Below are 15,557 nucleotides of genomic sequence, written 5' to 3' on the forward strand. Positions count from 1 at the left end.
AGAGCTACTGTAAGGTAGAGAAATCGATGTTGAGGCTGTCAGGTTGGAGAATACCAAGGCCAAATATGAGGTGTTCCTCCAACCTACGTCTGGCCTCAACGTGGCAGTAGAGGAGGCCATGGTTAGACATGTTGGTATGGGGGCGGGATGCGGAGTTGAAGTTGAAGGCCATTTGGGCAGTGAATGGCTAAACCAACTCTCTGCCATATCTGTTCCATGAATATGAGGCAGCAGAGGTGATGGGAAGGTCTGGGAGATAGCAACAGGTTTAATAGAGATTAGGACATCAGATATAGAGACAATGGTGTGATTGAACAAATCAGTAGCAGCAGAAATGTTGTAGTGAATGGAAGGCCAAAGTCTAGTCAGTTACCTTAAACTAATAAATTCATGGATTAAGAGGATAAATCATCTGGGAAGAGTTCTAATACAATATTTCATTTGAAAGGACAAAGTTTTTTATTTCTTAGTGACTGGTTTTAGTACAGTACGAACAAAGTAGGATAAGGAATCCAAAAGCTTAGTTGGAAATAACTGAGGAGATGTTGGAAGGTATTGGTGGCAAGATGGAGAACCCAGACACTGATAGGCTGAAGCAAATCCTGCATCCACAAAGAAAGGGAATTCACTCCACTGCACTTCTTGCATCCCGAGTAGTGTGCTTCGAAGCATCATGTTTGGTTTATGGAAACCTGACTTTTGCAAACAGCAGAATATTGTAAAATAACTCAAATCAATTAGGATCAGGCACTGCTGAGATTTGAGCTTTTCCTGATAGACATTATAGTTTCTTCGCAGAAAATGTATTTTTTTAAAACATTTCAATTAACTTGAAAGTGCATCACATAACTGATAAGCATCGTTTCTCCCTCTGAACTTTTGCTTGCATAGTTTTATTTGACATCAACAAATTACATTACTTTGTGAATTCCTAATTACTTGGGCTCCAGAAAGTCTGGAGAGAGACCTATTCTTCAAATAATTAGATGAATTTATTCATTTAAGAACATACTGCACAATAAACTTCAAAGGAAAATGTTACATTAAGAACTGCAGTAATTGCCAGTAGCAGTGACTGTGTCATCCACCAATGCTACTTGCCGCATAGTACCACTGTTTGCATGTGTGGTAAATATATTTTTCAAAAATGGATACAAACGAGATTGAATCCTTCAGATATATCAGTTGCAAACTTTCCAGGCCAAGTCTCGGAAGGCATATGTGTAGAATCAGTTGTTTCAAAAGACAGAAAGATGGGAATGAGGACACTCAAGGATACAGGGGCAGGTCAGCCATTGGAACAGGAATGGTTAACAACACACAGTGATGTTCAGCAGATCAATTTTGATGGGCAAATTGGCTAAGGCTGATTTTTGTCAACCCACACCCTGCCTGTCTCAGCAACCAAACTGTTCTCTACCCCAGTACTGTAAAGTGATTAAAAAATAGTTGCAAATATTCCTAAAATTAAACATTTTAACTTCTGTTAAACTTGGTTTTAATTGCCTGCTTTATTAATGCAATAGTTGCAACTAATTCATTCAAGTTTTATTGCTGTTTATATTTTCATCTCAATATTTTTTTCTCCCCATTAAAAAAACTTAAAGTAAAAACTTTGGATACTGTATTTATATTATTAATCATCTTTCTTGAGCACATTTTCCATTATCCATTTTATGCTGCATAGTTAGTGAAACTGAGCAGCAAGAAAATATCATTTAATTGGTGATTTGTCTGTTCAGGAGATATTCAGGAAAAATTTTGATGACGTTTATGATTATGATGAGAATAGGGCAGCAAATGTTGTACACATAGACTTTAGTAAAGTATTCAACATGGTCCCCTATGGTAGGTTGATCTAGAAAATTAAGGCACATGGGATCCATGGGACGGCACGGTAGCATAGTGGTTAGCACAATGCTTTACAGCGCCAGCGACTCGGGTTCAAATCCGGCCACTGTCTGTAAGGAGTTTGTACGTTCTCCCCGTCTCTGTGTGGGTTTCCTCCGGGTGCTCCAGTTTCCTCCCACATTCCAAATACGTACAGGTTAGGAAGTTATGGGCATGCTATGTTGGCGCCGGAAGCGTGGCGACACTTGCGGGCTGCCCCCCAAAATCATACGCAAAAGATGCATTTCACTGTGTGTTTCAATGTACATGTGACTAATAAAGATCTTATTTGGTAGACTGGCTTGGCCACAGTAGACAAAGGGTAGTGGTGGAGTGGTGTGATTCTGACTGAAGGTCTGTGACCAGTGGTGTTCTGCAAGGGTCAGTGCTGGGTCTACGGTTGTTTGTGATAAATATATGAGTGGTTCAGAGGAAAATACAGATTGGTATTGGTTTATTATTGTCACTTGTACTGAGGTACAGTGAAAAACTTGTTTTGCATACTGTTCGTACAGATCAATTCAGTACACAGTACAGATACATTGAGTTAGTACAGAGTGCATTGAGGTAGTATGTGTTCAGGACTGTGTACCAAAGAAGACAATGTGGGTGTTCCCAAACAGGAAACTATGGATGAACTGGGAGATCCACTCCCTACTGAAGGAGAGGACTGCCGCACACAAATCTGGTGATCCTGATCTGTACAAGAAATCGAGGTATGACCTTTGGAAAGCTATCATGGATGTCAAGAGGCAATACCAACTCAAAATAGAGTCCCAGACCAGCCGTCAGTTATGGCAGGGCTTACATGCCATAACACGCTACAAGACGAAGTTGGGCTGCATAGTTAAAACAATGCATCCCTTCTGGATGAACTCAACGCACTCTATGCACGTTTTGAACAGAAGGGAAGTGGATTGGCACCACCCACCCTGACAGCCTCCAATGCAGCTGAACCCATGGTCACCGTTGAGGATGCAAGATCAGTCTTCCGGAGAGTGAACACGGGGAAAGCACCTGGCCCAGATGGTGTCCTTGACCGTCTGCTCAGATCTTGTGCTGACCAGCTGGCAGAAGTATTTGTGGACGTATTTAACCTCTCCCTGCTTCAATCTCAGGTTCCCACCTGTTTTAAGAAGACCACTATCATCCCGGTACCGAGAAAAAGCAAGGTAACATGCCTCAATGACGACCGACCAGTTGCTCTGACATCCATCATCATGAAGTGCTTTGAGAGGCTGGTCATGGCACACATCAACTCCGGCCTCCCAGACAATCTTGACCCACTACAATTTGCCTATTGCCAAAACAGGTCTACAGTGGACGCCATCTCCCTGACCCTACACTCACCTCTGGAGCATCTGGACAGTAAAGACACATACGTTAGACTATTGTTTATTGACTACAGCTCTGCCTTCAATACAATAATCCCAAGCTAACTTGTCACCAAACTCCGAGACCTAGGACACAACACCTCCCTCTATAACTGGATCCTTAACTTTCTAACAAACAGACCGCAATCAGTGAGGATAGGCAGCAATACCTCCAGCATGATTATTCTCAACACTGGTGCCCCACAAGGCTGCGTCCTCAGCCCTCTACTCTACTCCCTGTACATTCATGACTGTGTGGCCAGATTCTGCTCTAACTCCATCTACAAGTTTGCAGATAATACCGCTATTGTAGGCTGTATTTCAAACAGCGATGAGTCAGAGTACAGGAAGGAGATAGAGAGCTTAGTGAAATGGTGTAACGACAACAACCTTGCCCTCAATGTCAACAAAACAAAAGAGCTTGTCATTGACTTCAGGAAAGGGGGCGGTGTACATGCACCTGTCTACATCAATGGTGCTGAGGTTGAGAGGGTTGAGAGCTTCAAGTTCCTGGGTGTGAACATCACCAACAGCCTGTCCTGGTCAAATCACATAGATTCCACGGCTAAGAAAGTTCACCAGTGCCTCTACTTCCTCAGGAGGCTAAAGAAATTTGGCTTGTCCCCTTTGACTCTCACCAACTTTTATTGATGCACCATAGAAAGCATCCTATCTGGATGTATCACGGCTTGGTATGGCGACTTCTCTGCCCAGGACTGCAAGAAACTGCAGAGAGTTGTGGACACAGCCCAGCGCATCACGGACACCAGCCTCCACTCCTTGGACTCTGTCTTTACCTCTCGCTGTCTTGGTGAAGCAGCCAGCATAATCAAAGACACCACCCACCTGGATCATTCTCTCTTCTCTCCTCTTCCATCAGGTAGAAGATACAGGAGCCTGAGGGCACGTACCACCAGACATAAGGACAGCTTCTACCCCACTGTGATAACACTATTGAACGATTCCCTTATACGATGAGATGGACTCTGACCTCATGATCTGCCTTGTTGTGACCTTGTACCTTATTGCTCTGCACTTTCTCTGTAGCTGTGACACTTTACTCTGTACTGTTATTGTTTTTACCTGTACTACATCAATGCACTCTGTACTAACTCAATGTAACTGCACGGTGCAATGAATTGACCTGCACAATCGGTATGCAAGACAGGTTTTTCACTGTACCTTGGTACAAGTGACAATAATAAACCGATACCAATACCAGGTAAAAAAACAATAACAGAGTGCAGAATAAAGTGTCACAACTACAGGTAGACAATAAGGTGCAAGGTCACAACAAGGTAGATTGTGAGGTCAAGAGTCCATCTCGTTGTATAAGGGAACCATTCAGTAGTCTTATCACCAAGGAATAGAAGCTGTCCTTGAGCCTAGTGTTATGTGGCTGCTTCACCAAGGCAGCGAGAGGTATAGACAAAGTTCATGGAGGGGAGGCTGGTTTCCATGACACACTGGGCTGTGTCCACAACTCTCTGCAGTTTCTTGCGGTCCTGGGCAGATCAGTTGCCGTACCAAACCGTGATGCATCCAGATAGGATGCTTTCTATGGTGCGTTGATAAAAGTTGGTGAAAGTCAAAGGGGACACACCAAATTTCTTTAGATTCCTGAGGAAGTAGAGGCGCTGGTGAGCTTCCTTGGCCGCGGCATCTACGTGATTGGATGAGGACAGGCTATTAGTGATGTCCACTCCTAAGAACTTGAAGCTCTCAACCCTCTTGACCTCAGCACCGTTGATGTAGACCGGAGCATGTACACCGCCCCCTTTCCTGAAGTCAATGACCAGCTCTTTTGTTTTGCTGATGGGAATAATCAGATGGGCTGATTATTAAGTTTACAAATAACACAGAAATTTGTGGAGTTGTGAGTAGTGAGGAAGGTTGTCAGGCCAGTTGGAAATATGGGCAGAGAAATGGCAGATGGATTTTAATCTGGACAAGTGTAAGGTGTTGGGAGGTCAAATGCATGAGCAAAATATATAGTAAATGGTAGGATCCTTAAGAGCATTGATGTACAGAGGGATCTTGGGGTGAAATTCCATAGTTCCATGAAAGTGGCAACACAGTTAGATAGGGTGGTAAAGGAGGTATCTGGCATACTTACCTTTATTAGTCAGGGCACTGAGTGTAAAAGTTAGCAAGTCATGCTGCAGCTGTATAAAACGTTGGTTAGGCCACATTTAAAGTATTGTGTGCAGTTCCATTCGTTGCATTACAGGAAGGATGTAGAGGCTTTGGAGAGGTGCAATAAAGGTTCATCATAATGTTTTTTAGATTAGAGAGTATTAGCTAAGGAGAGTTTAGCTAGACTTGGATTGTTTTCTCTGGAGTATCGGAGGCTGAGGGGCAACCTGATAGAATTATATAAAAATAATGAGGTATAAGTAGGGTGGACAGTCAGAATCTGTTTCCCAGAGTGGAATGTCAAATACCAGAAGGCACAGCTTTAAGGTGAGAAGGGGAAAGATTAAAAGAGCTCGATGAGGCAAGTTTTTTTACACAGAGAGTGGTAGTTGCCTGGAATGTGCTGCCAGAGGAAGTGATGTAGGTCAATACAACTGCAATAGTTATTTAGACAGACACATGAACAGGCAGGGGATGGATGGATATAGACTATGTGAACTGAAGGCCCTGTTCCTGTGTTCTACTGTTCTATGTTCTATGTTCTATGTTCTAGACTTGAATCATTTCTATTGAAATGCCTGACTGACATGTCTCTGGAGGTATACTGCATGCTATCTCACATAGAAAGAAGAATTTTAAAGCATAGAGCTAAAAACAGACTGCTGGAGGAACTCAGCAGGTCAGGCAGCATCTGTGGAGGCAGAGGGATGGTCAATATTTGGGTCGAGGCCTTGAGCCTGTTGAAGGGTTTTAGCCTGGAAGGAATACATAGAATATGGACCATCAGTCTAAAATGTGCGCATTTTTCTTCCAGTTAACTGTAACCTCTAACCTGAGCTGAAGAGGTTTTGAAGGTCAAGGTAGCTGAGCACTAAAATAAAAGTTTGAAGTTCATTGCAAACATCACTTCTTGCTTGCTGATCTGCATATGTTTCTAGCCTGGCATTGATACATTTTAAAAATTTACATCCTTGTTTTTAAATTCCTTCATGGTTTTATCCATTTCACTATCTATAACTTCCTGCAGCTGTATAAACTCTGTAATTCTGATCTATTATGCATTCTGGATTTTAATCAGCCCACATAGATCAACGTACATTCAGTTGCCTGGGGTCTGAGCCTCTCTAAACATCTTCAGCTCCCTCTCTCTTGCTTTAAGCTTTTCCTAAAGGATATTCTTTAAGCAAACTTATGGTTCTCTGAAAATCAAAAAAAAAACAGCAGGTGCTAGAAACCTGATATATTGGAATTGGAATTGAAATTGGTTTATTATTGTCACATGTACCAAGGTACAGTGAAAAACTTGTTTTGCATACCATCCATATAAGATCATTTTATTACAACAGTGCATTGAGTTAGTACAAGAGAAAGCATTAACAGAATGCAGAATAAAGTGTTATAGTTACAGAGAAAGTGCAGTACAGGTAGACAGTAGGGTGCAAGGCGATGATGAGGTAGATTTTGAGGTCAACAGTCCATCTTATTATACAAGGGGACCATTTAATAGTCTGATAACATCGAGATATAAGCTGTCCTTGAGCCTGGTGGTATGTGCTTTTCGTCTTTTGTATCTCTGCCCATCATTATTTGAGATTCAGACCACTACAGTGGTGTCTTCTGCAAACTTGTAGATGGAGTTAGAGCAGAATCTGGCTGCACTGTCGTAAGTGTCTAACAGCAGAAAATGCCAGAAGTACTCAGCAGGCCAGGCGGCATCTGATGAAAAAGAAACAGTTAACATTAAGGTGGAAAGACAGGTCTGCCATCTCCTGCAGTTATATGGGAAAGGGCTGCAAGAAGGGAAAAAGTTGGTGGAGCCTTTTCTTGAAGGAAACCGTCTACCTGAAATGTTGAAAGGGGAGGGGAATGGAAGTATGTCCCTGGTGCTGGAATTTTGTTGGAGCTGGTGGAAACTGTGAAGGCTGATCCTTTGAATGCAGAGGCTGGTGGGTGGAAGGTTGGGACCAGGGGACCTCTGATCTTGCTCTGTCCAAGTGGAGAGAGGGTGGCAGCAGATATGGAAAGGAAGTCAACGGCTCTGTCTTCTATGTTATCCGGGAAGTATTGGCTCAGGAAGAAGGAAGGCACCTCAGAGGCACCTGTTTGGAAAGTCTCCTCATCCAAGCAACCGTGACAGGGATGAAGGAACTGGGCAAATGGAATGGCGTACTTAGAGGAGGCGGGAAGGGGGGGTTGTAAAAAGCTGTGGGAATCTGTAGGCTTGTCATGGATGTATGTCAATAGCCTTACCCCTAAGATGGAGACAAGGAGATCAAGAAAGTGGGGGGAAGAGTCAGAGATGGATTATGTGAAGGTAAGTACAGGAATTAACAGCAAAAGTAGTGAAAATTTCATTGAGTTCACAAAGCAGCGTCAAGCATGCCAGTGAAACTTTCTCCACAGGTAGCTTGTTATTAAATTTTATTTGCTAAAACCTCTGGATAGACAGCCATAGATTCATAGAGAGATGCAGCACAGAAACAGGGTGTGTGGCCTACTGAGTCCACATTGAAAATCAACCACCCATCTACACTAATCCTCCATTAATCCCACTTTTTCTTTATTCCGCCCACTTTCTCATCACCTCCCCCCAGATTTTACCGCTCACCCACATCCTTACAGTGCCAATTAACCAACCAACCCGCCCGTGGGTTGTAGGCAGAAGCCGGAGCACCCGAAGGAAACCCACACAGTCACAGGGAGAACGTGCAAACTCCACACACAGACTGTACTGGAGGTGAGGATTGAACCAGGGTCGCTGGAGGTATGAGGCAGCAGCTCTGCTAGCTGGTCACGGTGCCATCCTAAATATTGGGAGGTTTTATAAAAAGGAGCAATTGAAGTGAAAATAATTGTTGTTACATCAGGGAACTGAATACAGAGTGACAACTTCCTCACATATATTAAATTGGTAAATTGGTTTATTATTGTCACATGTACTGAGATACAGTGAAAAACTTTGTTTTGCATGCCATCCATACAGATCATTTCATTACAACACTGCATTGAGGTAGTACAAGGGAAAGTAGTAACAGAATGCAGAATAAAGTGTTACAGTTGCAGAGAAAGTGCAGTGCAGTGCAGGCAATAAGGTGCAAGGTAGATTGCGAGGTCAAGAGTCCATCTTATTGTACGAGGGGACCATTCAATAGTCTTAAATAAGAGGGCAGAGACTTAGGAGCTGGAGTTTTTCCTGTGAGGAGTGAAATCAGGAAACAATTTTTCACACAAAGGATAATGAACACACACACACACACACCCACACACACACACACACACACACACACACACACACCCACACACACACACACACACAGATTAGGAGCAGGAGTAGGCCATTCAGCCCCTCAAGCCTGCTTTACCCTTAGAGTCAATATGATCATGGCTGATCTGATTATAACTGCAACTCTGCATTCCTCTCCATCCTGATAACATTTACCCCCTTGCTTATCAAGAATCTGTTTACCTCTGCCTTATAAATATTCAAAGAGTCTGTTCCCATATCCTTTGAGGAAGAGTTCCAAAGGCTCATTCCACAAAGAGAGAAAAAAATTGCTTCATCTGCATCTTAAATGTGTGACTCCTTATTTAAACAGTGACCCCTAGATCTACATTCGCTCACCAGCAGAAACACCCTGTCCACACCCAGCCCAGACAGATTGAAAATCTGCTTAACTTCATGGGTCATCATCGTCGTGGCTATCCCTCGAGGTCGAGGATGATTATCTTTGTTCCGTTTAGCTCTCAAGTGGCTTATGAGTCCAATCTTGGCTCTGAAAGTTACACAGAGCGAAGACGCCTGTGCGTGTATTTGTTTAATGTGTACTTGATGTTGCACTACAAAAAGCACACGATACTTCACAAACCAACCAACTGATTCCAATGGCATGGAAACCATGACGATTGAAGCTGATGGATTTGTTGCAGCCTTCATCCGCCTTCACAGCCGTTGAGTTCGAAGTAACTTTATCCGCCTGTTCCACCATTGAGGTCTTGGTTGTTCTTTGTCAGGGACCTCACCATTGACCTTACCGCCAGGAGCATAGCTCCAGACGGCATTGCTCGCGGGATCTCAGAACCACACAAGCTTCTCCACCATGACAAGGTGACAATCCACGAAGAAGAACTTCATAGGTAAAAAAAAGGCAATTGGAGTACGAGGGAGAGAGGTGCAAGTTTGTTCACATTAGTGAGAAGAATAGAAAAATGGAATATTTTTAAAATTATGCATGACCAACGAATGATAGTGTACAGTGAGATCTGGATGTTCTCATACAAGTAGCACAGAAGATTGACATTAATGTCCAGCAAGTAATTAAAGAAGGCAAATGGAATGTAAGCCTTCATTCCAAGAGGGTTGGAGTACAAACGGGAATCCCTGTACAGGGAATGGGTGAGATCACACCTGGAGTATTGCATCCAAATTAGAGGGCAGACTAAGTTGGAAGAAAATTGCATACACTGTAGATCTGTGGTTCAAATTGCTCATCTCCCTCCCTCACTATATTAATTCCTAATGAAAGGTTTGTCTTATGAAGAAAGATTGAGTATATTGGACCTAAACTCTCTGGAGTTTCGAATAATGAGTGAGAATTGAAACCAATAAGATTCAGATTGAAGGATATATTAAATTTTATGTATTATGTATTGATTTATATTATATTATGAAAGGAGTTTACATTGAATTATTTCTTAAAGCATATAATAAGATTTAGGGGGAGTTTGACAGGGTAGATGATGTGAGGATGTTTTCACAAGTGGAGGAAGTCTAGAATTATGGCCCACTATCTAAGGACAAAAGGATACTTGTTTAAAACTGAGATAGGGGAGAACTTCTTCTCTCAAAGAGTTGTGAATCTTTGGAACTCTTCACTTGAGAGAGTTGTGAATGCCAATGAAATAAATATGTTCAAACCTAAGACAGATAGATTTTTGGAATCAATAATTAGATCAGCCATGATCCTACTGAATGACCAAGTAGACATGATGTGATATATTTTGCATAGAAGAAAATAAAACAGACTTTGAGTTATGCGAAGGCTATGCTCTGCGATCGGGCAGTATAGTGACCAATGCAACAGTTTGAGGAACTGCATTGCTGAACACAGTGGAGACTAATCTTGTGTCAGTGTTTGCAAGTGTGGGCACAGGGAGAACACCAGAGAAAGGTCAGCATGAGAAGCGAGACTAGCACAGCTTGAGAGACTTCTGGGTGAGTCAGTTGGGTGAAGACTTCTTGCAGAAAAGAGAGAGGCTACGCAGAACTAGTGTTTCCAGCAGAACGACATTGGCTGTGGTTTCCAGAGAACTTCCAAGTGGTCCAACAGAGCAAGAATCACATTGAGAAAAGAGTTGTGATTAGGTGACGGGGCGGAAGGTGCAGCCATTAAACCAAACAGCCACTGAAAAGGAGAGCAACTGTGTGCATTCTGATGTGATGTGACAACATCAGAAGGAGAAGACGACAACATGGCTTCTCAGACTGAAGCTGGTTACATTGCCAGCCTTGCTGAAGTTTATGATCATAATTATGAACCTTTCAGCTTGCACAAGGAACACGTGGAAATGCTTATCAGAGCATATGATATAGTGGAAACCAACTGTGATGAGAATACACCGTGAGGAGAACAAGGAAATTATTTTGTTTACTGAGTGGGTTCGGGAACATACAATGCATTCGCAATTTTTTAAACAATAGAAATAACTAAAGCTGAGCAATGATGTAAAAGCTGTGCAAAAGTTCTCGGGTCATTTTAACATGGAGCCCTGAAAAAATTGTGGTGAGTAACAAATTTGGAAGAGGGGATCAGAAGTCAAGCAAGACTGTCAGCAAGTACACCATCATGTTGGAGAACCTACACAGCACTGCAGTTGTGGCACTGTTTTAGACTGTGTGCTGCTTCACAAGGTTTTTTTTAAAATATACTGTATATATGGTTTAATTGTTGAGCAAATTCAGTTGAGTTTACAGACAGGGAATCTCAGATTTGAGCTTGCATGTAAAATTGTGCAGTCTATGTCTATGGAAATGACATTGAGGAATACTAAAGACTTTTAGCCAAAGCATGAAAATGGAAAATATGCTCAGCATGCAACTCTGGAGAGTGGATCAAAGCAATTCCAATCATATGATTTCTTCACAGAGGGAAAGTTTTCACAGCATAAAGCCTTAGTGAGTAAATTCATACAGTAGATTGGCTTCAGAGATTGGCATCTAAAGCATCCATGTCACCAAAGGCGGTGTTGAAAAGCAAATGTCTGCAAGTCAAAATTATGATGAAGGGGTGAGCACTGATAGAGCAGCAGATTGCTCAATCCTGGGCAAGGATATGAATCTGATAGGTTCAGCCAAGGACTACTGATGAAGAGTACAGTGAATATCAAAATATATTCTGGTAAAGTGCTGAATATTGTGGCCCAGATGAAGTTTCTGGTGAGTCACATGAAGTCTGCAGATGGAACTACCAGTGGCTGTTGCTGATGAAACTAATCAACCAATATTGAAACGCAAAGCCTGGCTCAAAATTGAAGCTAGACTGGAAAGATGATTTCTTCATGAATGCTTCAAAATTGTGCTTAAATAAATCATTGGGAAAGTATGCAGAAATGTTCGAGGAGACCTTCGTGGGTTATTACAAATGATAATTCCCGTGTTCATGGCAAACCAATCTCCTATGAGCCTCAACCTATCCCATCTGCATTGAAGAACCAAATGAAAGAAGAGTTAAAGCCTTTTCGTAAGTTACTGTCATTTTTTAATTGACCTCCATTTTTCACTCCTTAGGCAGTTAAATGTGCCTATCTAAGAATCTCAAAAAAAACATGAATGATGGAGAAATGGGGGGACTATGTGGGAGGGAAGGGTTAGACAGTTCTTAGAACAAGATAACATTGTGGGCCGAAGGGCCTGTACTGTGCTGTAATATTCCATGTTCTAAATGCTGGCTTAGCCTAGGAAGCCCACATACCCTGAATGAATGAAAAAATGGGATTAGGTCGGTCGATCTTTCTGTCGGCTGGTAAGGATGTGATGTGCTGAATGATCTCCTTTGAATTGCACCTACCTCTCTCATTAACAATGATCCCAAACATCTGGGCTGTAATGCTCTGTGACTGAGCTGCCTGGCATCCTTCACCTAGACTGGCTTAACCACCCCCACTGCTTCAACTTTCACACTTTCTTCATTCTGGGTTTCACTGGCAAGGCCAGTATACATCACCCATCTCCAATGACCCTTGAGAAGGTGGTGCTGAGCTGCCTTTTTGACAACACAGTATGTTTGCTCAGCTATTTCAAAGGGCAGTTAAGAGTCTAGGGTCATTGATAAGAAGGGGGAGGTGGTAGATTTCTTTTCCCAAATGGCATTAGTAAATCAGATTACAATTACTGGTGCTGGCTGTTTATGCAAATTGATGCAATTAATTAGATTTATATTTTCTACTGCCTTTATGTTGTTTGAACTTATGTCTTGGGTTGATCAGTCCAGAACTCCTGATTAATAGTCCAAGAACATAACTACTATGCTACATAAGTGAGCACTGAAAAAAACTGTTGTCGAACCAGGCACGGTAGTGCAGCGGTTAGCGTAATGCTATTACAGCGCCAGAGACCCCAGTTCAATTCCGGCCATTGTCTGTAAGAAGTTTGTACGTTCTCCCCGTGTCTACGTGGGTTTCCTCTGGGTGCTCCGGTTTCCTCCCACATTCCGAAAACGTACGGGTTAGGAAGTTGTGGGCATGCTATGTTGGTGCTGGAAGAGTTGGCGACACTTGCGGGCTGTCCCCAGAACACTCTACGCAAAAGAAGCATTTCACTGTGTGTTTCGATGTACATGTGACTAATAAAGATCTTATCTTACCTTATCCTCTAATTTCTCTATAAACTTCCCACTCATGGGAGCCCAGTCACCTCCGGCTCTTGAGGGCTCCAGGTTCCCCAGACTGAGGCAGAAGCATAGAATCCAGGCTAAGATTTCAGTGCAGTACAAAGAGAAACTAAGCCCCAGTAATCTCAGCTTCTAGTGCACATGTAGCTCATGAACCACAGTGCTATGGCTCAAGTAATGGAAGGTTGGATCAGCTGGCTCTCTTATGGCACAAATGGTATGAACTTCTTCACACTGAGGGTTGTGAGTCTGTGGAATTCTCCACCACAGAAGGCAGTGGTGGATATCATTGAATTTTGAATACGCAGATAGATAGACGTCTAGACACAAAATGCAAATACAAATAGAGGGAGTGCGAGGACATGTGGAACTTAGACTGAGGACCAGCCATGATTCTACTGAATGGCGAAGCAGTTTGAAGGGCTGAATGGCCTTTTTTCCAACAGTTCCACACAGGAACAGGTCCTTCGGCCCACAGCCTTCTCCTGCTCCTATTTCCTCTGTTTCGACAAAGGCCTCTTTCTGTGTCGTAAATTATGTTCCGATGTAGGGTTTCCAGCCAAAACGTTGACAATTCCTTTCCTCCCACAGATGCTGCTCGGCCTGCTGAATTCCTCTAGCAAAAATTGCTTGTTGTTCCAAATCTTCTCGTTGTTGATTCTGGTTGTTTGCTGTGTGCAAATTTGCTGCTTATCAATCAAGAGGCATAGAACATAGGACATAGAACACCACAGCACAGAACAGGCCCTTCGGCCCACAATGTTGTGCCGACATTTTATCCTGCTCTGAGATCTATCTGACCCTTCCCTCCCTCATAGCCCCTCATTTCTCTATCATTCATGTGGCTATTTAAGAGTCTCTTAAGTGTCCCAAATATATCTGCCCCCACAACCTCTGCTGGGCAATGCGTTCCATGTACCCACCACTCTCCATGTGAAAAACCTAACTCTGAAACCCCCTTATGCCTTCCTCCATCACCTTAAAATTATGTCCCCTCGTGTTACCCATTGTCACCCTGGGAAAAAGTCTCTGACTGTCCACTCGATCTATGCCTCTTATCATCTTGTACACCTCTATCAAGTCACCTCTCATTCTCCTTCTCTCCAAAGAGAAAAGCCCTAGCTCACTCAACCTATCCTCATAAGATATGCTCTCCAATCCAGACAGCGTCCTGGTAAATCTCCTCTGCACCCTCTCTAAAGCTTCCACATCTTTCCTATAATGAGGCGACCAGAAATGAACACAATACTCCAAGTGTGTTCTAACCAGAGTTCTATAGACCTGCAACAACACCTCGCGGCTCTTGAACTCAATACCCCAACTAATGAAGGCCAACACACGATACACCTTCTTAACAACCCTATCGACCTGTGCGGCAACCTTGAGGGATCTATGGATGTGGACCCCAAGATCCCTCTATTCCTCCACACTGCCAAGAGTCCTGCCATTAACCTTGTATTCTGCCTTCAAATTCGATCTCCTGAAGTGTATCACTTCACATTTATCCGGGTTGAACTCCATCTGCTACATCTGGCACATTGGAACTTTCTGGGGTGGTTAAATAGGCTTAATAAATGTAATTTTTTCTTCTCTCCTTTGTTCTAAGCTTCCCCCTTCCAGATAATGAAAGTGAGAATCCCAATTACTATCACGACCAGATTCAGAGGTTTTCAGGCAGTGGCTTCCCTCACACCTTCTCTCTTACCCATCAATCTATTGTTTCACTTGTGTTCTGCACTGTACATCCTACAGGAGATTCAGGTCACTGTGGAACTGATCTTTGCTGGTAGCCAAAGGTGTAGAGAAGGACAGCATGATGCAAGTTGAAACAAAGAGAGAGCTCTTGTCCTAGTGAGTGACTTGCAATTGGCTGCAATTATTTAATTTTGAGCAATTTTGATGCTGCTTATGGCTGGAAAAGTCAAAGGAACAGCAAACATCAGCAGAAAGCAAGATTAAATTACTGTCTTAAACTCATTCCTGGGTAACAGTTCCCCTTCATAATGCACGGTCTGTGGTTTGGCTATAATTTTAAAAACAAGTGTGCCATTTCTCATTTTCTGCACTTTTTTTGCAGGAGAAAATAACACAACTTTTAGTTAACCTCATTGCTGCTGACATTTGAGGAATTTTATGGTCAAGTCAGTGGGCTTGGGTTGCTCACCTGTTTTGCTCAGTCTAATTTTATCCTCGGGCTAAAATTGAGAAAGGAAAGAGGAACTGTGGAATTTTAGGATCCCATATCATTATTTTAAAGATCGCAGGAGTTCTT

This window comes from Pristis pectinata, chromosome 4, assembly GCF_009764475.1.
Source record: "Pristis pectinata isolate sPriPec2 chromosome 4, sPriPec2.1.pri, whole genome shotgun sequence".
NCBI lineage: Eukaryota > Metazoa > Chordata > Chondrichthyes > Rhinopristiformes > Pristidae > Pristis > Pristis pectinata.